This window comes from Heterodontus francisci, chromosome 29 (assembly GCF_036365525.1).
Source record: "Heterodontus francisci isolate sHetFra1 chromosome 29, sHetFra1.hap1, whole genome shotgun sequence".
NCBI lineage: Eukaryota > Metazoa > Chordata > Chondrichthyes > Heterodontiformes > Heterodontidae > Heterodontus > Heterodontus francisci.
The window spans coordinates 5,355,822-5,380,017 of NC_090399.1; the positions used below are offsets into that span (position 1 = coordinate 5,355,822).

At 44.7% G+C, this 24,196-nt stretch overlaps 1 protein-coding gene across 2 annotated transcripts in view; it reads left to right on the forward strand.

Annotated features, from left to right (window-relative positions):
- atf6b (activating transcription factor 6 beta) overlaps positions 1-24,196 on the forward strand; it is a 122,133-nt gene that overhangs the window by 6,501 nt on the left and 91,436 nt on the right. The window contains exon 1 of one of the 2 annotated variants that reach the window (XM_068009382.1): positions 21,353-21,481. The exons of the other annotated variant lie outside the window; for it this stretch is intronic. The gene's annotated coding sequence lies outside the window, so the exon portion shown is untranslated. Of the gene's footprint in view, positions 1-21,352; positions 21,482-24,196 lie in introns of those variants that run through there. 2 annotated transcript variants of the gene reach the window in all.

Below are 24,196 nucleotides of genomic sequence, written 5' to 3' on the forward strand. Positions count from 1 at the left end.
TGGCAGTGCAGCACTCTGTCAGCACTGCCACTGAGAGTGTTGGCCTAGATTATGGGGCTCGAGCCTCTAGATTGGGACTTGAACCATGAGATTCTGATTCTCTTTTCTTTTTAAAAAAAAACCTGCTAGTATATAAAAATAAACATGAGGTGGGACAGTTCTTGGTGCCCATGTTTCCCTCTGGTCTCTCACTATAAAGGGGGTAGTTTTGTGCAGAGTGTAGTTGCAGTTGTTGTGGGGAATTGTATTTATGCAGTTCATGTGAAACTAGGTAAATAGACGTGGAAGAAATAAATCCAAGCATATGATAGGGTGGGACGAGACTTATGTGACTCAGCTGCAAAAGAGAGGTGGAAGAAGAGTGGAAGAGCAGTAGCAATAGGGGATTCGTTAAATAGGGGAACAGACAGGCGTTTCTGCGGCTGTAGACGGAACTCCATGACGGTGTGTTGCCTCCCTGGTGCCAGGGTCAAGGATCTGACTGAACAGCTCCAGGTCATTCTTCTGGGGGAGGGTGAACAGCCAGAGGTCGTGGTCCACATTGGTACTAATAACATTGGTAGGAAGGGGCTTAGGTCCTGACAGCAGATTTCAGAGAGCTGGGAAGGAAATTCAAAAGCAAGACCTCAAAAGCAGTAATCTCATGATTACTCACAGTCCTACATTTGCGTGAGCATAGGAATAGGAGAATTGAGTGATTGAACATGTGGTTGGAGAACTAGTGTAGAAGGGAGGGCATCAGATCTGAAGCATTGGGACCAGTTCTGGGGCAGGTGGGGCCTGTACAAGATGGAGGGGTTGTATCTAAGCAGGACTGGGATGAATATCCTCGCAGGGAGATTTGCTAGTGCTGTTGGGGAGGATTTAAACTACTTTGGCAGGTGGGTGGGAACCTGAGAGGGAGCTCAGATCAGACATGAGCAAAATTGGTAACGTCAGGGGTGTGGGAGCCAGAGCAAGTATCAGAGGAATATGAAAGTGCACAGAATACTGGGGGAGATAGATAGCACGAGAGTAGGGAATAGTAATTTATTAGGTGGTAATAAAGTAATAAAGTCGAAACCAGGGTTAATGTGCAAGTATGTGAATGCACGGAGTGTGGTTAATAAGATTGTCAACGTACAGGCTCAGATTGCCATATGGAAATATAATGTGACTGTAACAGAGACCTGGCTTAAAGAAGGACAGGACTGGGTGTTGAATATTCCTGGATACAAGGTGTTCAGGAAAGAAAGGAAAGGGAAAAAGGTTGATGGAGGGAGGGTGGTGGTATTGATTTAAGGAGAGCAATGCAGTGCTGGAGCAAAAGGATGTTCCAGAGGGGTCGAGGACAGAATCGATTTGACTAGAGCTAAGGAACAAAAAAGGTGCAGTTACATTGCTCGATGTTGTCTCTGGGCCACCAGCTAGTGGGAAGGGCATGGAGGAGCGAATTTGTAAGGAAATTAGAGAGAGGTGCAAAAATTATAGGGTCGTTATAATGGGGGACTTTAATTATTCAAACAGATTGGAATAATAGTCGTGTAAAGGGCAATGAGGGGCAAAAGTTTCTTGAGTGTGTTCAGGAAAATATTCAATAGCAGTATGTTAGTCCAATGAGAGAGGAGGCACTGCAGGACCTGGTTCTTGGGAATGAGGTGGGCCAAGTGGATCAGGTATCAATAGGAGAGCATTTAAGGGATAGAAATTATTGTGTCATCAGGTTTAGGCTGACTGTGGAAAAGGACAAGAAGCAGTCCACGGTAAGAAAAAATAACTGGGGAAAAGCCAACTTCAATGAGATATGGAATTGGCTGAGTGACAGGAAGCTAAGAGCACTGGTTCATGGATTTTTCTTTGGATTGGAGGAAGGTTTGCAGTGGAATTCCCCAGGGATCAGTGTTGGGACACTTGCTTTTCCTGATGCATGTTAATGACCTAGACCTTGGTATGTGTACCAAGTTTGCAGGTGATAGGAAACTTGGAAGCATTGTGAACTGTGAAGAGGATAGTGTAGAACTTCAAAAAGACATAGATGAGTTGGTGGAATGGAGCTGGCACGACTAAATTGGAGTCAAAATTTGGCAGGAAAACTGGTAGCTCGTCAATGGGCTACCTTCAAAGAAGAGATAATTCGGGCACCGTAAAGGTATGTTCCCTCCAAAGGAGAAAGGGAGGGCAAACAAATCCAGAGCTCCCTGGGTGACAAAACAGGTAGAGATTAAGATAAAGGAGAAAAAGTGTGCTTATGACAGATGCCAGATTGAAAATACCATTGAGAACCAGGTTGAATATCGAAGGTCCAGAGAGGAAGTGAAAAAGCAAATGAGAAGCAAAGAGAGAGCATGAAAAGAAACTGGCAGCTAGCATTAAAGGAAATCCCGAAGTTTTCTACAGACAAAAATTGTAACAAGGTGGTAAAAGGAGGAATGGGTCCAATTGTGGACCAGAAAGGGGATTGACACATGGAGGCAGAGGTATTAAATAAATACTTTGCATCTGTCTTTCCCAAGAAAGAAGATGCAAACCAGGCAGTGGTGAAAGAGGAGGTAATTCAGACACTAGTATGGTTTATAATTGATAAAGAAGTATTAGATAGGCTGTCTGTACTTCAAGTGGATAAAGCATCAGGATCTGATGAGATGCATCCAAGGATACTGAGGGAAGTGAGGGTGGAAATCGCAGAGGTACTAGCCATAATTTTTCAGTCTTCCTTAGACTGGGGTGGTGCAAGAGGACTGGAGAATTGTAAACGTTACGCCCTTGTTCAAAAAAAGGGTGTGAAGATAAGCCCAACTAAATTCGGTGGTGGGGAAACTTGCAGAAAAAATAACTTGGGACAACTTTAATACTCACAAGGACAAATGCAGGTTAATTCAGGAAAGCCAGCATGGATTTCTTAAGGGAAAATCATGTTCAACTAACTTGCTGGAGTTTATTTTAAGGAGGGAACAGAGAGGGTTGATGAGGGCAATGCTGTTGATGTGGTGTACGTGGACTTTCATAAGGCATTTGCCACACAACAGACTTGTGAGCAAAGTTATAGCTCGTGGAATAAAAGGGACAGTCGCAACATTGTTATGATCCTGCAGTTTTTTTTTTTCTGCGAATATGTGGTGTGCCTTTAAGGCTGGCAAAGGATCAGTACTGCTTTAAGAACCAGCAAGCCTCAGGAGTTGGAGAAAGTACATCTTTGGTTGCCGTTGGATCCAGCCATTTGGAGACTGCAATTCAAAGGGTGCATTCTTGTTACCTTGGATACGCCCACTTGGACTGAGCATCAAGCGATAAACTTGTTACAATTCAATTTTGAACTGGCTTCTTAGTTGAAGACAGTCTGTTCTAACAGAACACAGGGTGTTAGCACTTGAAAGAAGAGCTCTCAGCCATTTAAAGTGAAGGAAGAGAACTTAGTCTGTTTAATTATTCTCTCTCAAAATTCGAGAAAGGTCAAGCCAAAACGGAGATCTCCGATAATTTAAACTGAAAGGAGGGAAGTTATACTGTGACAATCTTTTATCCCTCAAAAACTCTAAAGTCAGATTGGTTCTATTGAAAGTGTTTGCAAGTTAATTGTTGAAATCCATTGCTGAAGAAGGAAAGCATCATTTACTACTGGAATTAGACTATGGACTGTTCTGTTGAAGAATCCTTTTTCCCCCCCCCCATCTGACGGCTGTGAGGACTTCAAGCAACATTGGACTGTAAATTTTCAATGACTAATTTTTTTTCCATTTTAAATGTTTATATCTTCATAGTGTTTAAGAATTTAGTTTTTCTAATTAAACAGTTAATTGATTTAAAGACATCTGATTTGGTCAGCCTCATTTGGGGGTTAATAGTACAATTTGGCTGGGTCTTTCTTCAATTTGGAAAGCTTAAAATGAAACATTCGGTGATCTGTGGAGGGACGGGATTGAATTAAGTGTGTTTCTCCCACCACAATCAGAATTGTATATTTTGATTGGGGACTCTGACTGGAGCACTGGGTCAGAACAACATGGATATGGAATTGGATGAGTGACAGGAAACAAAGAGTATTGGTTAATTGATGTTTTCTGGGCTTGAGGATGGTTTGTAGTGGAGTTCCTCAGGGATCAGTGTTGGGACCCTTGCTTTTTCTGATATATATTAATGACCTAGACTTGGTGTCCAAGACACAATTTCAAAGTTTACAGATGATAGTGTAGAACTTCAGAAAGACATGGACAAGTTGGTGGAATGGACGGACAGGCGGCAGATGAAGTTTAATGCAGAGAAATGTGAAGTGCTTCATTTTGGTAGTGAGAACATAGAAAGACAATATAAAATGAAAGGTACAATTCTAAAGAGGGTGCAGGAGCAGAGGGGCTTAGGTGTATCTGTGCATAAGTCACTGAAAGTGGCGGGCAGGTTGCGAGAGTGGTTAATAAAGTATACAGTATATTGGGCTTTATTAATAAGGGCATAGAGTACAAGAGCAAGGAAGTTATGTTGAACTTGTATAAGACACTAGTTCGGCCTCAGTTGGAGTATTGCTTCCAGTTCTGGGCACTGCACTTGAGGAAAGATGTGAGGGCATTGGAGAGAGTACAGAAAAGATTCACGAGAATGGTTCCAGGGATGAGGAACTTCAGTTATGAAGATAGATTGGAGAAGTTAGGGCAGTTTTCTTTGGAGAAGAGAAGCTGAGAGGTGATTTGATAGAGGTATTCAAAATCGTGAGGGATCTGGACAGAGTAGGTAGAGAGAAACTGTTCCGACTTGTGAAAGGATTGACAATGAGTGGGTACAGATTTAAAGTATTTGGTAAGACAAACAAAAGTGACACAAAGAAAAACTTATTCACACATTGAGTGGTTAAGGTCTGGACTGCTCTGTGAGTGTGGTGGAGGCAGGTTTAATTTCGCATTAAAAAGGGGATTAGACTGTTATCTGAAAAGGAAGAATGTGCAGCGTTACGGGGAGAAGGCAGGGGAATGAAACTGAGTAAATTGCTCTTTCGGCGAGCCGGTGCGGACACGATGGGCCAAATGGCCTCCTCCTGCACTGTAACAATTCTGTGATTCTATGTGCGCTGTAAAGATAGGCATGCACCACTTGGGCCGTCTGGCCTGTTTCCGTACTGTTAACCATGTGTGATGCCAAAGGAAATCAAAGAGTAATTCAGTAAAAAGACAGCAACGTTTGTCTTTCCTTTGATTAAAGTGAGCAACCGATAACCCACCACAAACCACTGAGCTCATTTACCCCAGCTGTTAATTTGTTTGGAAATATATTGAATTTATATAGCACCTTTAACATCCTCAGGGCATCACAAAACACTTCACAGTCAAAAGTGCTTCTGAAGTGTCATCACTCTTTTTATGTAGGCAAGCGTGGCAACCACCTTGCGCACAGCAAGCTCCCATGACCAGCGGTGGGAGGAGGACCAAATGCTTTGTTCTGGTGGTATTGGTTAAGGGATAAATATTAACCAGGACACATCAGGAGCAGCAGGAAGTTCTGATTGGGTGAGATGAAGTCAGGTGGGAGGAGGCTTGTGTGGAGCATAAGGACTGACATAGGCTAGTTAGGGTGAATGTCCTGTTTCTGTGCTGTAAAAATTCAATGTTAACTCTCTAGTCCAGTGATGTGCAAAACCCATTTCAAAAGCCACTCGATACAGAAATGCTTACATTTTTATAGCGTCTTTCACGACATCAGGACATCCCAAAGCACTTTGCAGCCAATGAAGTACCTTTAAATTATATTTACTGTTGTGATGTCCGCACAGCAAGCTCCCACAAATGTGATAATGACCAGACAGTGTATTTCAGTGATGTTGGTTGAAAGATAAATATTGGTGAGGACATCAGGGAGAGCTCCCCTGCTGCTCTTCAAAACAGTGACTGCAGGAACTTTTACACCCACCTGAGAGGGCAGACAGTGCCTTGATTTAACGTCTGATCCGAAAGACAGCACCTCTGACAGTGCAGCACTCCCTCGGTACTGGCATTGGATTTTTATGCTCCAATCTCTGGAGTGGAATTCGAGTACACAGTACTCGACTCGGACGTGAGAGTGCTACCTACTGAGCTACGGCAGACACACATCAGTACATACAAGTGTTCAGAGTAATATTGAGTTTCTGTTAAAATTTCTGATGGAACCCTTGTATCTCATTTGTAAGCTGTTTACCAAGCAAGTTAAACTTGTATGGCTCCTTTTTAATTGTTTGTTTTTTATCCGGTCTTAAATATTTGCACCAGCGCCATAAGTGAAGCTATTCAATTTCAGTGCTCAGCTAAATACACAATCTGTCCTCTTATTCCCCCCCCCCCACTCCACCCCCGCCTACTGAGCTAATTAAATGTCATTTAATTTGTGTTGGAAAATTCATTTAAGCTAACATTCTTGCTTTGGTAGGCCCATTTCAACACCTGTAGCTTTTTATTTCAACCGAACTGGCTGCTAGGCAAATGATGTAACTAGTAGAATAGATAAGGGAGAACCAGTCGATGTGGTGTATTTGGACTTTCCGAAGGCTTTTAGGACCCATATAAGAGATTAGCATGCAAAATTAAAGCACATGGGATTGGGGGTGAGGTACTGACATGGATAAAGAACTGGTTGAGAACAGGAAACGAAGAGTAGGAATAAACGGGTCTTTTTCCGAGTGGCAGGCAGTGACGAGTGGGGTACTGCAAGGATCAGTGCTAGGACCCCAGCTATTCACAATATATATTAATATAGATGAGGGATTTAAATGTAATATATCCAAGTTTGCAGACAGCACAAAGCTGGGTGGGAGTGAGAGCGGTGAGGAGGATGCAGAGAAGCTCCAGTGTGATTTGGACAGGTTGAGTGAGTGGGCAGATACATGGCAGATGTGGTATAATGTGGATAAATGTGGGGTTATCCACTTTGGTGGCAAAAACAGAAAGGCAGATTATTATCTGAATGGCGATTAGATTGGGAAAGGGGGAGGTGCAGCGATTCCTGTTCGCTGAAAGTAAGCATGCAGGTGCAGTTAAGAAGGCAATTGGTATGTTGGCCTTCATAGCGAGAGGATTGGAGTACAGGAGCAAGGATGTCTTGCTGCAATTATATAAGGCCTCTGTGAGACCACATCTGGAATATTGTGTGCAGTTTTGGTCTCCTTATCTGAGGAAGGATATTCTTGCTATAGAGGGAGTACAGCGAAGGTTCACCAGACTGATTCCTGGGATGGCAGGACTGATGTATGAAGAGAGATTGGGTCGATTAGGCTTGTAATCGCAGGGGTTTGGAAGAATGAGAGGGGATCTCATAGAAAGTTACAAAATTCTAACAGGACTGGACAGACTAGATGCAGGAAGGATGTTCCTGATGTTGGGGAAGTCCAGGACCAGGGGTCACAGTCTAAGGATAAGGGGTCGACCATTTATGACTTAGATGAGGAGGGATTTCTTCACCCAGAGAGTGGTGAACCTGTGGAATTCTCTACCACGGAAAGCAGTTGAGGCCAAATCATTAAATATATTCAAGAGGTAAATATAGTTCTTTGGGCTAAAGGGAACAAGGGATACGGGGAGAAAGCGGGAACAGGGTACTGAGTTTGGATGATCAGCCATGATCATATTGAATGGCGGTGCAGGCTCGAAGGGCCGAATGGCCTACTCCTCCTATTTTTCTATGATTCTAAACCTGCAGAAGACTTGACCTTTGTTTCTGCAATAATTTTTTTAAAAGGCTAAATGTAGTTTTGTTGTATTAAAGAATACATTCCTCTGGGCATTTTAAATATTGTCCTGTGCCTGGTCTTTTACCCTGGCAACACTGCACAAATTGGTGTCAGGCCCCTAATGTGAGATTTTAGCAGAGGCAGGACACCTGTATTTCTGGCACCCTCTTGAAAAAAAAACATTTGGACCGTTTGTGCGATTGACATACTGAGGTGGTTTTGCTTGTGCAAAATATACCTGTTCTGAAGGGAGTGTGGATGTGATGGAAACTTTTCATGTGGTAATCTCTTGTCATTCTGATACTCTCCTGTATAATTGGTCTTTTAATTTCCTGTGTGTGTGACAATGTTAGATTAATGGAATATTCAGGGACTTTGTCCAGACTTGTTCTGAACTAACCATTTAGTAGAGGGAATATATTCTGTTGGCTGTTTTTGAAGACATGATTCTTGTGCAGTCTGTTGGTGCAGACTTACTTCTGTGCTGAGAATCTAATACAGAGGAACGCGAACCGCTTTCTCTTTCAATCTCCACATCCACTAGATTAGGAGTGCAATGTCTTTGGTGAAAGTCCAACTTAATTCCCCATGCCTATTTTATACTCTTTTTTTTTCAAAATAAAGATTGACCTGATTTTGTGTAGCCTTGCTCCATTTAGGGGTGGCGCAGTGGTTAGCACTGCTCCAGTGACCTGGGTTTAGGACTGGGTGCTGCCTGTGCGGAGTTTGCAAGTTCTCCCTGTGACTGTGTGGGTTTCTGCCGGGTGCTCCGGTTTCCTCCCACAGCCAAAGACTTGCAGGTTGTTAGGTAAATTGGCCATTGTAAGTTGCCGCGAGTGTAGGTAGGTGGTAGGAGAATGGTGGGGATGTGGTAGGGAATATGGGATTAATGTAGCATTAGTATAAATGGGTGGTTGATGGTCGGCACAGACTCGGTGGGCCGAAGGACCTGTTTCAGTGCTGTATCTCTAAATAAATAAATTGCTGTATCTGCCCAGCAAGGTGATCTGTTGAGAGCTGTCTGTCTTGTTGCCCCAACCCCCCCCCCTGCACTCGTTGGCTCCTGGTGCCTCTCCCTCCCACTGGCTAGCGCCTACTGTGTCCTCTTGTGCTTTCTTTTGGGGCCACCCTCCCTGTCTTGAATTCCCTCTTGGGACAGGGTTGTGGGGGCGGGGGGTGGTGGTTGGAGAGGGGTGATGGGGGGGTACTGAAGCTCCTCTTACGCTCTCTCGGGTCCTCTCATCCCTTGCTTCCTATTATGGGGGATGGGGGGTGTGCAGGGGGTGCCGGGGTTCCCCATTCCTTCATTCTCTGTTGATCTTGCTCCCTCACCTCTCTCTGTGATTGCACTGTCCTAGTTGTGAATGTCTAAGCTGGAGCCCCAGTCCTTGATGGTAAAGGGGTTTCTCCCTCCCTGGGAAGTCACTGGATTACCTACTCTCTCATTTTTAAATTTGAATATGTTAAGCACAGTTGCTGCCTAAGGACATGGTTAGAAAGAGGGATGATACACGAGAATGATACCAGGGATGAGCAACTTCAGTTATGAAGGCAACTGAAGGTGTTTTCCTTGCAGAAGAGAAGGCTGAGAGGAGATTTGATAGAGGTGTTCAAAATCATGAGGGGTCTGGACAGAGTGGATAAGGAGAAACTGTTCCCACTTGCGAAAGGATCGAGAAGGAGAGGGCACAGATTTCAAGTGATTGGCAAAAGAAGCAAAAGTGACATGAGGAAAAACTTTTTCACACAGCGCGTGGTTACGGTCTAGAGTGAGCTGCAGGAGAGCGTGGTGGAGACAGGTTCAATTGAAGCATTCAAAAGGGTATTAGACTGTCCTGTGGAATGGAAGAATGTGCAGGGTTACGGGGAGAAGGCGGGGAAATGGCATGAGGTGAATTACTCATTCGGAGAGCCAATGTGGACACTAACAATTCTGTGATTCAGTCCCGCAGATTGATTTTAGGGAACAAGGAAAGAATTTCAAAAGTAGGACCTCAAAGATGCAAATAGTAGGTGTGTAAATCTTTCATGTCCATCTACGAGGGCAGTCGGGTCGCTTAAAGACAAAGATCAGCGCTTGCAAAATAAACACGTACACAGCAGATTTCCTGTAGTTAATAAGTTAACCATAAGACGCTGATACTTTCAACAAACAAGCTGCAGTGTAAAACTGAACCTTTTTTGTGTCAAAATGAGATTTGGCAGTGGGTTGAGTTTTATTGAGGGTGTGAATGGGAGCTAGTGGTTAGGAAAACCAATAGTTTTGCAATAAAATGGAACCTCCTTTTCTCCGGAACACTTCCTATTTCTTCAAGTATCCTGATTGGATTTCCCACAAGAGCCTCAGTTGGACCCGTTTGTTTCTACACGTTCACCCTCTGTGGAATTTAGCAGTTTTTGCCACAAATAAGCTTTCAATTTAAACATCTGAATGCCCGAGGTGTGATTTGTTATCTGAAGTGTTGCGCTTCCTCTACCCTGTACGAGGAATCTGCCGCACCAACACGGAGTAAAACAAATGAAGGGTGAAGCCCTACAACCCTGCCAACTATCTGCACTCCTCCAGATCTGGCCTCTTGTACATCCTCAATTTAAATTGCTCCATTAGCAGCAGTGCCTTCAGCTCCTGGACCCTAAGCTCAGGAATTCCTTCCCTAAACCTTTCCACCTCTCTTTCCAACTTTGATACTCCTTAAAAGCTGACCTCTTTGACCAAGCTTTTGATCACCTGTTCTAATATCTCCTTACGTGGATCAGTGTTAAATTTTGTTTGGTAACGCTCATATGAAGTGCCTGAAAGCGCTGTATAAATGCAGTGTTGTTGTTGAAGGAGCATTCATTACATGGCCCAGATGTGATTGATGGCCACCAAGCCTGTCTATCGGAACTAAGTGTGAAACAGCTGGATCAGGGTGTACATTGATTTTTTTTTTTTGACCTTTCTATATGTGATTGAAATTGAGAAATTTTATGCATTTTAAATTCTGATACAATCGGTGAATCTCATTCAAAATAAAAAGTGCTGGAAATACTCAGTAGGTCTGACAGCATCTGTGCAGAGAGGGACAGAGTTCATGTTTCAAGTCGATGATCATTCATCAGAACCTCAGTTATTTTTGGGACCACAGCATTCAATTGAGTATTTATAGAATGTGCAGTGATGAAGATCAGTATTTGTCTGTTTCCTGCACACTGTCACAGATCAGTAAGTTCCACATTCACACCCACAACTAGTGAGCGACTGGTCGTGGCTGCGCAGGGGTGGGTGAAAGTGGAGGCCAGGCATTTCACTGCAAAGAGGGATGAAGACTTAGAAATGTTATAGGGACTATGAACATCCAACTTAGGAGCAAAATGTGGCCCCTTGAGCTTGCTCAGCCATTCAGTAAGATCATGGCTGATCTGTTTGTGTCTCATTCTACACTCTCATCTCCCCCCGATAACCTTTGATTCCCTTGCTGAACAAGAATCTATCTTCCACCACCTTAAAAATATTCAGTGTTCCAACCTCCACCAGCTTGTGGTACCCCCTACACCATGAGCTCCTACTTTTTCTGAGGCAGAGAGTTCCAAAGAGAACACAACCCTCAGAGAAATAAATTCTCCTCATCTCTGTCCTAAAAGGGTGACCCCTAATTTTCAAACAGTGCCCCCTAGTTTTGGACTCCCCACAAGAGGAAACATCCTTTCCACATCTACCTTGTCAAGTCAATTCAGGATCTTATATCCTTCAATCAAGTCTCCGTTCAGTTTTCTAAACTCTAGTGAAAACAAGTCCAGTCTGTCCAACCTTTCCTCATAAGACAAGCTGCTCAGTCCAGGTATAAATCTGGTAAACCTCTTTTGAACTGCCTCCAATGCATATACATCCATCCTTAAATAAGGAGACCAAAACTGTACACAGTATTCAACGCCCTATATAACTGAAGCATAAAATCCTTACTTTTATTTTCAATTCCTCTCGTTATAAAGGATAGCATTCCATTAGCCTTTATTACTTGCTGTACCAGCATAATAACTTTTTGTGACTCGTGCACTAGAGTACTGTATCTTGGAATTCTGCTGTCATCTCTACGTAATACTCTGCTTTTTTTTTTTATTCTTCCTACCAAAGTGAACAACTTCACACTTTCCCACATTATGCTCCATCTGCCAGATGTTTGCCCACTCTACCTATCTATATTGGTCTGCAACCTCCTTATGTCCTCTTCACAACATACTTTCCTACCTATCTTTGTGTCGTCTGCAAATTTAGCTACTGTGCCATCGCTCCCTTCGTCTAAGTCATTGATATAAATTGTAAAAGATTGAGGCCCCAGTACAGACCCCTACATCACCTCATCACATCCTGCCAATCAGAAAAAGGACCCATTTAAAAAATTTATTTTAGAGATACAGCACTGAAACAGGCCCTTTAGCCCACCGAGTCTGTGCCGACCTTCAACCACTCATTTTATACTAATCCTACACTAATCCCATATTCCTACCACATCCCCACCTTCCCTATATTCCCCTACCACCTACCTGTACTAGGGGCAATTTATAATGGCCAATTTACCTATCAACCTGCAAGTCTTTGGCTGTGGGAGGAAACCGGAGCACCCAGCGAAAACCCACACAGTCACAGGGAGAACTTGCAAACTCCGCAGTACGCAGTACCCAGAATTGAACCCGGGTCGCTGGAGCTGTGAGGCTGCGGTGCTAACCACTGCGCTGCTGTGCTGCCCCTGCATACTCTGTTTTCTGCCAGCCTGCCAATTTTCTATCCATGCTAATATGTTGCCCCCTACATTATGAGCCTTAAAATCAAAATAAAAAGTGATGGAAATACTCAGGTCCGGCAGTATCTGTGGAGAGAGAAACAGTTAACGTTTCAGGTCTGTGACCTTTCATCAGAACTGGCAAAGGTTAGAAATGAATTAGGTTTTAAACAAGTGAAGGGGAGATGGGTGGGGGAGAGAACAAAGGGGAAGATGTTTAATAGGGCAGAGGGCAGGAGAGATTAAATAACAAAGCTGTGCTGGGACAAAGGCAAAGAGTGTGTTAATGCTTGTGGTGAAGGACAAAGCATTAGTCCAGAGAGAGTGTTAGTTGCAGAATAATGAGCATGAACATGAAGAGCAGGCATATGTTTCAAAAATAAAATATATAAAAAAGGCCAGTTATGCTCTGAAGTTATTGAAATCAGTGTTCAGTCCACAGGGCTGTAGAGTGCCTAATCGAAAGATCAGGTGCTGCTTCTCGAGCTTCCATTGATGTTCACTGGAACACTGGAGCAGGCCAAAGACAGAAATGTTAGCGTGAGAACTAGGGTGGGAAGATAGGAAGAAATAAGTTCAGTGCGGCAGCAACAGGCAGAAACTATGGGTCTACCAGGACAGTCCTGTTTGTGGATTTTAGGAAGAAGGTAGAAGCGGGCTGTCCAGGGTTGTGAGACTGAGGTTGGAAGCTGCAGATAACAGATTTCTGGAGAAATGAGGTCAGTGACAGTCCTGGAGACAGTGGCTTGATGTTCGGTGGTGGGGTCATGGTCCAGGGGGAGGTAGGAAGAAGTGTCTGAGAGTTGGCGCTCAGCCTCTGCGAGTTGGAGGTTGGTACACCAGACAACAACAGCAGCCCCTTATCAGCAGGTTTGTTCACAATGTCGGGGTTAGACCTGAGAGAACTGAGTGTAGCAAGTGCAGAGGCAGTCAGGTTAGATTAAGTGAGGGGAGCAGAGAAATTGAGATGTCACGCTGACAGTTTTCGGTGAAGAGATCAAGAGTGCGTAAGAGGCCAAAAAGAGGGGTCCAGGTGGAGGAAGAATACTGGAGGTGGGTGAAAGGGTCCACTGGTTAGGGGGAGGACTCCTGGTCAAAGAAGTGAGCCCGGAGGCGAAGATGACAGAAGAAGAGCTCAAGATCATTCCAAGCGCAAAATTCATTGAAGTGGGGGCATAAGGGGATAAAACGGAGTCCTTTGTTAAGTACAGATCGTTCAGCGGCAGAGATGGGAAGGTGAGAGGGTATTGTGAATACATGGCAAGGGGTCAGATTAGGAGAAGGGGTGGGGTCAGAGGGAGGTAAAGGGGAAGAAGGATCTGGAGGGGGTCAATCGTCCCCATCAGCTGCTGGAGCTTGCGTTCCTTAACACCTGAAAGGAAGAGAAAAAGGTTTTTGTTAGTGCATCGTTTAAGACAAAGGATGAAATGAAACTGCAGTGCAGAACAGCTTTGAGATAAGGTGAGATGGTGCTTGTGGAGAGAGAGGTCCAGTGTGTACATGTGGCGACACATGGCACTGAGTGTGGATCTCCGGATGCGGCGAGAGCAGCAGACCAAGGAACGTTCTATGTCTCGAAGATGCCTGTAATCCTGGATGGATTTAAAACACGAAGGATGGAACTTCAGTTGGAATTCATGTGGAATAAGTCAGAACTGGAGACAATTGCTGAGGAAAGAGACATGGCTGTGAAAACGAACTTTGGTAGACACCTTATCAAACACCAGGAGGGCAATAGAAAACAGTGAAGGTGAACAGGGTAACGGAGACAAACGGAAATTCCTGTCGGAGAGAAGAGCAAAACTTCAAAGTAGGCATTTCTGGAAGAGAGGTGGCAGTGAATTAAACACTAAAATAAAAGCAAAATACTGCAGATGCTGGAAATCTGAAATGAAAACAAAGTCCTGGAATCTGTTTTAGGTGTTGGTTGAGGAATAAATATTGACCAGGGCAACAAAGAAAGCTCCCCTATATAATAAAAGCAAAATACTGCAGATGCTGGAAATCTGAAATTAAAAACAAGAAATGCTGGAAATACTCAGGTCTGACAGCATCTGTGCAGAGAGAAGCAGAGTTAACGTTTCAGGTCAGTGATCCTTCTTCAGGAAGAAAACTCCCTTGTTCTCTCTTGCAGTAATGCCATCGGGTCTTTTACATCTAGCTGTGAAGACAGGTTTGACATCTCATTTCTGTTGGTGCAGCGCTCCCTCAGTCCTGCACTGGGGAGTCAGCGGAGATGTGCCCAGGTCTTTGGAGTGGGGCTTGATCCCACAGCCTTCCAATTCTGAGGCAGATCCACTCAGCCACTCTGACACTGATAAACAGAAGACGGGCAGTAATTCATATAAAATCTATCTGATGAGTCACATGTTGGAATATGCACCATCAACACCCTGGAGTTACCATTGACCAGAAACTTAACAGCCATATAAATACTGCGGCTACAAGAGCAGGTCAGAGGCTGGGGATTGTGCGGGGATTAACTCACCACCTGACTCCCCAAATCCTGTCCACAGTCGGCAAGACACAAGTCGAGTGTGATGGAATACTATCCTCTTGCCTGGATGAATGCAGCTCCAACAACACTCAAGAAACTCAACACCATCTGGTACAAAGCAATCCATCCACCAGCTGAAACATCCATTCCCACTACCACCAATGCACAGTGGCAGCAGTGTGTACAAGATGCACTGCAGCAACTCACTAGGCCTCCTTCGACAGCACCTTCCAAACCCACGACCTCTTAACACCTAGAAGAACAAGGACAGCAGACGCAGAGGAACACTACAATCTGCAAGTTCTTCTCCAAGTCACAGACCACCCTGACTTTGAGCTGTATTGAGTTCCTTCACTGTCGCTGCTGGGGCTGTTCAAGAAGGTGGCTCACCATCACCAGCTTTTGGGCAATTGGGGATGGGAACTAAATGCTGGCCTAGCCAGTGACACCCACATCCCACAAATAAATGAAAAACAAATTCAAAACTGAGTTTTCTAGATTTTTGTTGGGCAAGGGTATTGAGGCATATGGAACCATGGCAGGTGGATGAAGTTCAAATAAAGATCAGCCACGATCGAATTGATTCACAGAGTAGGCACTGGAGGCCATTCAGCCCCCTCCTGTTCCTATCCCTTTATACACTTGCCTAACAAGTCTATTGATCTCAGTTTTAGAATTCCAATTGACCCAGTATCCATAACCTTTAGGTGGGCGTTCCAGATTTCCACTCCCCTTGTGAGGGTGAGGTGTGGAAATGCTTCCTGGTTTCACTCCTGGTTTCCTCAGCTTTCATTTTAAGATGGAGCCATCTTGTTCTTGTGAAGCCTCTTGACAGTTGAGCCGTCAAAATTCTGAAGCACAGTGTTGCAGATGATAGTGCGTGGGATCCTGCTCGAGTCTGCATTGAGGCATCTTTTAATCTGCCGAGTGTGGCTAGCCAAGAGAAACATCCGATTTCGATGGTCTTTTAGATGAGACGTTAAACCGACACGTCGCCTGCCCTCTCTGGTGGAGATAAAAGATCCCGCCTCTCGCACCGTAGCCTCACAGCTCCAGCAACCCGGGTTCAGTACTGGGTACTGCCTGTGTGGAGTTTGCAAGTTCTCCCTGTGACCGCGCGGGTTTCCGCCGGGTGCTCCGGTTTCCTCCCACCGCCAAAGACTTGCAGGTCGATAGGTAAATTGGCCATTGTAAATTGCCCCTAGTATAGGTAGGTGGTAGGAGAATGGTGGGGATATGGTATGGAATATGGGGTTAATGTAAGATTAGTGTAAATGGGTGGTTGTTGGTCAGCACAGACTCAGTGGGCCGAAGGGCCTGTTTCAGTGCTGTATGACTCTATGCTCTATGCTATTTGGAAGAAAAGCATGAGAGTTCTACCCGATGTCCCGCCCAATATTTATCCATCAGCCAGCATCACTAAAACAGATTATCTAAACATTATCACATTGCTGTTTAGAAACATTGAAAAAGTACAGCACAGAAGGAGGTCATTCAGCCCATCATGTCCGCACTGGCAGAATAAGCCACCCAAACTAATTCCACCTTCTAGCACCTGGTCCATAGCCCCACAGGTTACAGCAACTTCGGTACATGTCCAGGTACCTTTTAAAAGAATTGAGGGTCTCTGCCAGGAATGGTGGTGGAGGCAGTGAATTCCAGAAACCCACTGGGTTTCCATCCTCTGGGTGCAAAAGTTTCCCCTCAAGTCCCCTCTAATCCTTCTACCAATCATCTTAAATCTATGTCTCCTAGTAACTCGCCTCCACTCTCTCGGCCCTTCATAATTTTGCATACCTCAAGCAAGTCACCACCCCCCCCCCCCCCACCTAGCCACCTCAATTCCAGGGAAAACAACCCCAGTCTATTCAATCTTTCCTCATAGCTGCAGCCCTCAAGCACCGGCAACATTCTTGTAAATCTCCTCTGCGCGCTCTCCAGAGAAATTATGTCCTTTCTGTAATGTGGTGACCAGAACTGCACGCAAGACTCCAGTTGTGGCCTAACCAGCGCTATATACAGTTCCAGCATCACATCCCTGCTTTTGTATTCTATACCTCGACCAATACAGGAAAGCAATCTGTATGCCTTTTTTACCACTTTATCCACCTGCCCTGCCACCTTCAGGGACCTGTGGACATGCACTCCAAGGTCTCTCACTTCTACCCCTCTCAATATCCTCCCGTTTATTGTATATTCCCTCGCTTTATTTTCCCTCCTCAAATGCATCACCTCACACTTCTCTGGATTGAATTCCATTTGCCACTTTTCTGCCTACTCAACCAAACCATTTATATCATTCTGGAGTCTACAGCTATCCTCTTCACTATCGATTACACAGCCAATTTTTGTGTCATTAGCAAATTTCCCAATCATGCCTCCCACATTTAAGTCCAAATCATTAATATAAACCACAAACAGCAAGGGACCCAACACTGAGCCCTGTGGAACACCACTGGAAACCTCTTTCCATTCACAAAAATATCCATCAACTACTACCCTTTGTTTGCTTTACTTTTTATTTACTGACCAGTCTGCCATGTGGGCCCTCGTCAGATGTGTTAGTAAAATCCACGTAAACCACATTCATCATTTCTTCGTGTTACTTCCTCAAAAAACTATCAAGTTAGTAAGACGTGACCTTCCCCTAACAATTCCATGCCAACTCTCCCTGATTAATCCATTTCGGAGTGACAGTTTATCCTGTCACTCAGAATGGATTTTAACAATTTACCCACCACCAAGGTCAGACTGACTGGTCTATAATTACCTGGCTTATCCCTCCCACCCTTTTTAAACTATGGTATAATGTTCGCAGACCTCCAATCATCTGGTACCTCGCCTGTATCTAGTGAGGATTTGAAGATGATCCTCAGCACATCTACTATTTCCTCTCTGGCTTCCTTTAACAGCCTGGGACGCAAACCATCTGGTCCTGGCAATTTATCCACCTTCAGGGATGTCAGACCCTCAAGCACTTCCCCTCTCATTATGCTCACCCTATCCAATACTTCATACTCCTCCTCCCCAAGCACAACGTCTGCATCAACCTGCCCACCTCTTCTCTATCCATGCATAAGTTCCCCTGTACATCTCTGATGGGTCCTACCCTTTCCCTGTTTGTGGGACTTGGCTGTGTGCAAATTGGCCATTGTGTTTCTACATTGTACAAACATCGGAAAGTCGCTAATAAATCCAATTGGGAATTCTGGAGAAAGCTCTTTAGCCAGAGAGTGGCGCGAATGTGGAACTCGCTATGACACAGAGTGGTTGATAGCAGCAGCAGCATAGAGGTTAAAAGACCTGAACTCAATGAGGTGAGAGTGATTGCCCTTGACATCAAGGCAGCATTTGACCGAGTATGGCATCAAGGAGTCCTAGCAAAACTGAAGTCAATGGGAACTGGGGGGAAAGCTCTCCACTGGTTGGAGTCATACCTCACGCAAAAGAAGATGGTTGTCATTGTTGGAGGTCAATCATCTCAGCTCCATGACATCACTGCATGACTTCCTCAGGGTAGTGTGCTCGGCCCAACCATCTTCAGCTGCTTCATCAATGACCTTCCTTCAGTCATAAGGTCAGAAGTGGGGATGTTCACTGATGATTGCACAATGTTCAGCATCATTCACGACTCCTCAGATACTGTAGCAGTCCATGTAGAAATGCAGCTAGACCTGGACAATATCCAGGCTTGGGCTGATAAGTAGCAAGTAACATTTGTGCCACACAAGTGCCAGGCAATGACCATCTCCAACAAGAGAGAATCTAACCATCTCCCCTTGATATACAATGGCATTACCATTGCTGAATCCCCCACTATCAACATCCTGGGGGGCTACCATAGACCAGAAACTGAACTAGAGTAGCCATATGAATATAGTGCCTACGAGAGCAGGTAAGAGGCTAGGGATCCTGCAGCAAGTAACTCACCTCCTGACTCCCCAAAGTCTGTCCACCATTTACAAGGCACAAGTCAGGAGTCTGATGGAATACTCTCCACTTGCCTGGATGGGTGCAACTCCAACAACACTCAAGAAGCTCAGCACCATCCAGGACAAAGCAGCCCGCTTGATTGGCACCCCATCTACAAACATTCACTCCCTCCACCACTGGCGCACAGTGACAGCAGTGTGTACCATCTACAAGATGCACTGCAGCAATGCACCAAGGCTCCTTCAATGGCACCTTCCAAACCCATGACCTAGAAGGACAGGGCAGCAAATGGTTGGGAACACCACCACCTGCAGTGTATCTATATCTTATGGATTGCAGCATTTCAAGAAGTGGCTCACCACCACCTTCTCTTGGGAAATTAGGGATGGGTAATAAATATTGGCTTTACCCATGCTCATCCCATGAACCAATAACTGCTATAGAAGTCATGGGGCGGCGAAAGCAAACAGAAGTTTGACATCCCACTCCAGAGACCTGAGCACAAAATAAATCTGGACTGACACTCCAGTACTGTACTGAGGGAATGCTGCACTGCCAGAGGTGCTGTCTTTGGGTGAGACTTTAACCCTTTGGATGCATGTATAGGATCTTGTGATATTATTCAAAGAAGGGTAGGGGAGTTCTGCCTGGAGTCCTGGAGCTCTTTATCGCTCAAACGACATCTGTTTTTCAAAAATGCAATCATTACTGTTTGTGGGAGCTTGCTTTCTGCAAATTGGCTGCTGCGTTTCCTACATTACACCAGTGGCTCCACTTCAAAAAGTACTTCAGTGGCTGCAGAGCATTTTTGGACATGTTGAGGTGCTGAAAGGTAATGTCTCTACCAACTGATAGAGTGCAGGAAAGCCTATCTTAAAAGTACTGGCTTAAAGTGAGACTGTAACACTTCCCCAGTTTCAAATGCATGTGTGTCTTATGAACCCTCAACTTACTGCCTAAAGGTTAAATGATACTTTTAATTTCACTTGGTACTGGTCACAGTTTATAAATGTACACTGACGTGTGGCTTTGCAGATGACACAAAGCTGGGTGGGAGTGTGAGCTGTGAGGAGGTTACAGAGAAGCTCCACTGTGATTTGGACAGGTTGAGGGAGTGGGCAAATGTGGCAGATGCAGTATAATGTGGATAAATGTGAGGTTATCCACTTCTGTGGCAAAAACAGAAAGGCAGATTATTATCTGAATGGCAATAGATTGGGAAAGGGAGAGGTGCAGCGAGACCTGGGTGTCCTTGTGCACCTGTTGCTGAAAGTATGGAGGTGCAGCAGGCAGTTAAAAAGGCAAATGGTATGTTGGCCTTCATAGCGAGACGGTTTGAGTACAGGAGCAAGGATGTCTTGCTGCAATTATACAAGGCATTGGTGGTACCACATCTGGAGTATTGTGTGCAGTTTTGGTCTCCTTATCTGAGGAAGGATGTTCTTGCTATGGAGGGAGTGCAGCGAAGATTTACCAGACTGATTCCAGGACTGACGTAGGAAGAGAGATTGTGTCGATTAGGCTTGTATTTGCTAGAGTTTAGAAGAATGAGAGGGGATCTCATAGAAACCTACAAAATTCTAACAGGACTGGACAGAATAGATACAGGAAGGATGTTCCCAATGGCGGGGGAGTCCAGGACCAGGGGTCACAATCATAAGGATAAGGGGTAAGCCATTTAGGACCGACATGAGGAACGATTTCTTCACCCAGGGACTGGTGAACCTGTGGAATTCTCTACCACAGAAAGCAGTTGTGGCCAAATCATAATGTATTAAAGAACGAGTTAGATATAGCTTTTGGGGCTAAAGGAATCCAGGGATACAGGGAAAAAGCGGGAACAGAGTACTGAGTTTGGACGATCAGCCATGATCGTGTTGAATGGCGGTGCAAGCTCGGAGAGCCGAATGGCCTACTCCTATTTTCTACGTTTCTGGCCTATTCTGAGTTCTAGTGTTGTTCAGTCCACCCTATTTAGATTGTAGGGAGACAGGTTTCAGAGTAGCACTGAAGAAGCAAGTGTATCATGCAGTCATTTAAAACCTGCTGTTATCGGTGGTCTTTCCTGATGCCAGGGGACTCTGCCTGAAAGTCTTTGCTTCTGCACTCACCAGCCCTTGATAAGAGCATAAGGAGTAGGAGTAGGCCAGATGAGCCCTTGAGTCTCCTCCACCATTGAATCAGATCACTGCTGCTCTACCTTAGTTCCACTTTCCCATCCTATGCCTGCAATCCTTCTATTTCCTTCGTGTCCAGAAATGTGTCGATCTCAGTGTTGAATATACATAATGACTGAGCATCCACTGCACTCTGAGGTCGAGTATTCCAAAGATTCACAACTCTCTGAAAAAATTTCTCTTCATCTCAGTCCTACATAGTCAAAGCCCTTATCCTGGCAACACTGACTGCGTCTCAATTGGCTGTGACGACTCTGGGTCGTCCCGCAGCTGTTAAAGGCAGCATATGTAAGTGCACTTCTGTTATCGTGTGGGTTTGTTTTGCTGTTGCTCTTGACCAGTGTCATCCCCTGGTGACAGGTGGCAGTGTGTAGCCTGAACATTGAAGAATCCCCATTGCAGAGTGAAGAATTCTGATGCAACACTGCCCGTTTATTGAGGGATCTAGGAAGTAAGTCAGTGTGACGGTGCCAGCATTTTGGCTTGTTGCATTTGCACGGTTCTGCACCAGTTTTCAAGCCTGAATCAAGCTGTCTAAAGTTGCTGAAATTTAGTTCGCTCTGTTAGAACTTAATAACTGGTCGATGGAACAGAAGTAAGCTGTGTGAAATGCGTCGTGCATCGCTGCTTCAGTTTCATTTTTTAATATGTTTTTAGTTTCTCTTCCTCCTTGGTTTTTGCTTTGTGACTGTTGGCACCCAATGTTTATGCAGCTTTCGCAGTTGGTCCACTTTATCCGGGGGAGGGGTTTTCCCCCTTGCGCAGATCGATGCACTCGGGAAGAATGTATGGGGAAACAGGTGGCCCGACTTTTACTTAGTTGGTTAAGTACAGCTGCTGAGCTGGTTAGCCACGTAAGAACTTGTTGAGCAGAGCTGCTACTTTGTCAGTGAGTTATGTGGAGAAACTGAGAGAAGCTGGAATTCTTCACTTAGAACGGAAGGCGAAGGAGGGATTTAATCTTGGTTGTTACACAAGATTAGGGTCCGTGGGATCAGGCTAATAGGGCGAAATGAGGATTGGCTAACAAGAAAAGAGGGGATAGCATTAAGGTGGGGGAGGGGGGGGTCAGTTTTGGGTTGACAGGCTGTAACTAGTGAAGTCCCATATGGATCAGTGCTTGTGTCTTGGCCTTAACAATCTGCATCAATGATTTAGATGAGGGGACTGAGTGTAATGTTTCCAAGTTTGCTAATGATACAAAGCTCGATGGAAAAGTAAGCTGTAAGGAGGACACAGTCTGTAAAGGGATATAGATGGGTTAAGTGAGAGGGCAAGAAGGTAGCAGATTATAATATGGGGCATTGTGAAATTGTCCACTTTGCTAGGAAGGATAGAAAAGCGGAATATTATTTAGAAGGTGAGAGACTGGTAAGTGTTGGTATTTAGTGGGATTTGAGGGTCCAGGCCACATGCAGGTACATCAGGCAATTTGGAAAGCAAGCATGTTGCCCTTTATTGCAAGGGGTGTGAGTATAAAGAGTAGGAAAGTCTTGCTGGAATTATATAGGGCTTTGGTGAGACCACACCTGGAGTGCTGGATACAGTTTTGGTCTGTTTATCTAAGGAGGGGATATACCTGCCTTCGAGGGGATGCAATGGGAGTTGACTCTATTGATTGCTGGGATGAGAGGGCGGTCCTAAAGAGAGATTGAGTAGAATGGGCCAATATTCTGTGGTGCTTTGATGAATGAAAGGTGATTCATTGAAATGTATAAAACTCTTCGAAGGCTTGACTAGGTAGATGCAGAGAGGCTGTTTTTTCCTGACTGGAGAGTCTAGAACTCAGTCACAGTCTCAGGATAAGAGGTCAGCTATTCAGAACTGAAACAAGAAGAAATTTCGTTAGATGTTTGTGAATCTTTGGAATTGTCTACTTCCCCTTTTGAAAGTTCCCATTGAATCAGCTTCCACTGTCCTTTCAGTCAGTGCATTCAGATCTCGCTGTGTAAAGAAAAACATTGATTGTCCAGGAGTCTATAAAAAGCTCTGTTAAACCAGTCCTATAATCAGCTACAAATGGCGTCATTGGATGTGCTGAGCATATTCTAACTACAAAATAGCACGAGATAGATGCAAGTGAAGGCTGTTGCTCATCCAGGAGCGAAGAACATACAGTTCCTATCACTGAAAACTGCTGTTAAATGATTCAAAGTTTTGACGACCTATAGCTGAATGTCCAATCGACTGGTTAATGAATCCTTTGGTAAAGAATAAAGCAGGGGATTGGTTAGTTTAGTTTAGAGATACAGCACTGAAACAGGCCCTTCGGCCCACCGAGTCTGTGCCGACCATCAACCACCCATTTATACTAATCCTACACTAATTCCATATTCCTACCACATCCCCACCTGTCCCTATATTTCCCTACCACCTACCTATACTAGGGGCAATTTATAATGGCCAATTTACCTATCAACCTGCAAGTCTTTGGCATGTGGGAGGAAACCGGAGCACCCGGAGGAAACCCACACAGACACAGGGAGAACTTGCAAACTCCACACAGGCAGTACCCAGAATTGAACCCGGGTCGCTGGAGCTGTGAGGCTGCGGTGCTAACCCCTGCGCCACTGTGAAAATGTTACTTCTGGTGAAATAACAGAAAATGCTGGAAATACTCATCAGGCAATATCTGTGGAGTGAGAAATAGTTAAACTTTCTGATCAATGACCTATTAGTGTAAGGTCATTGATCCAAAACTTCATGGGCCCTGTGTCCAGTGACCAGCACTGGACAATCCCCCACCCCCCCCCCCCCCAACATCAAAGCATCCAAATAGGAGAGGGAAGACTACACACTTCCATTGTGACACTGAAAAGTTAAATCTAACTTGAGTCAAAAGCCATTAACAATCCAAGGATATGTTTGCAGAGAGTTTCTCTTTAAGGTGAGTTCTCTGATTTAAGAGCAGACTGTACACAGTCCACATGATTTTTTTTTTGTTTAAAGGGTTTTAATCACTCTACAGGATCTCACAGCTACACTCTCACACAGTGCTCACTTCAAAAACTACAGTGTAAATATCGTTGTAATGGACATTAGCTTTCATGCATGAACGAACCGGATATGAGCTGCACCTGCTCCATCTTCCACCTTGCATTAGCTTGAAGTCTTTCAAAACTCTGCTGATTATAACCTAGCTCACACCAAGTCCTGTTCACCACCA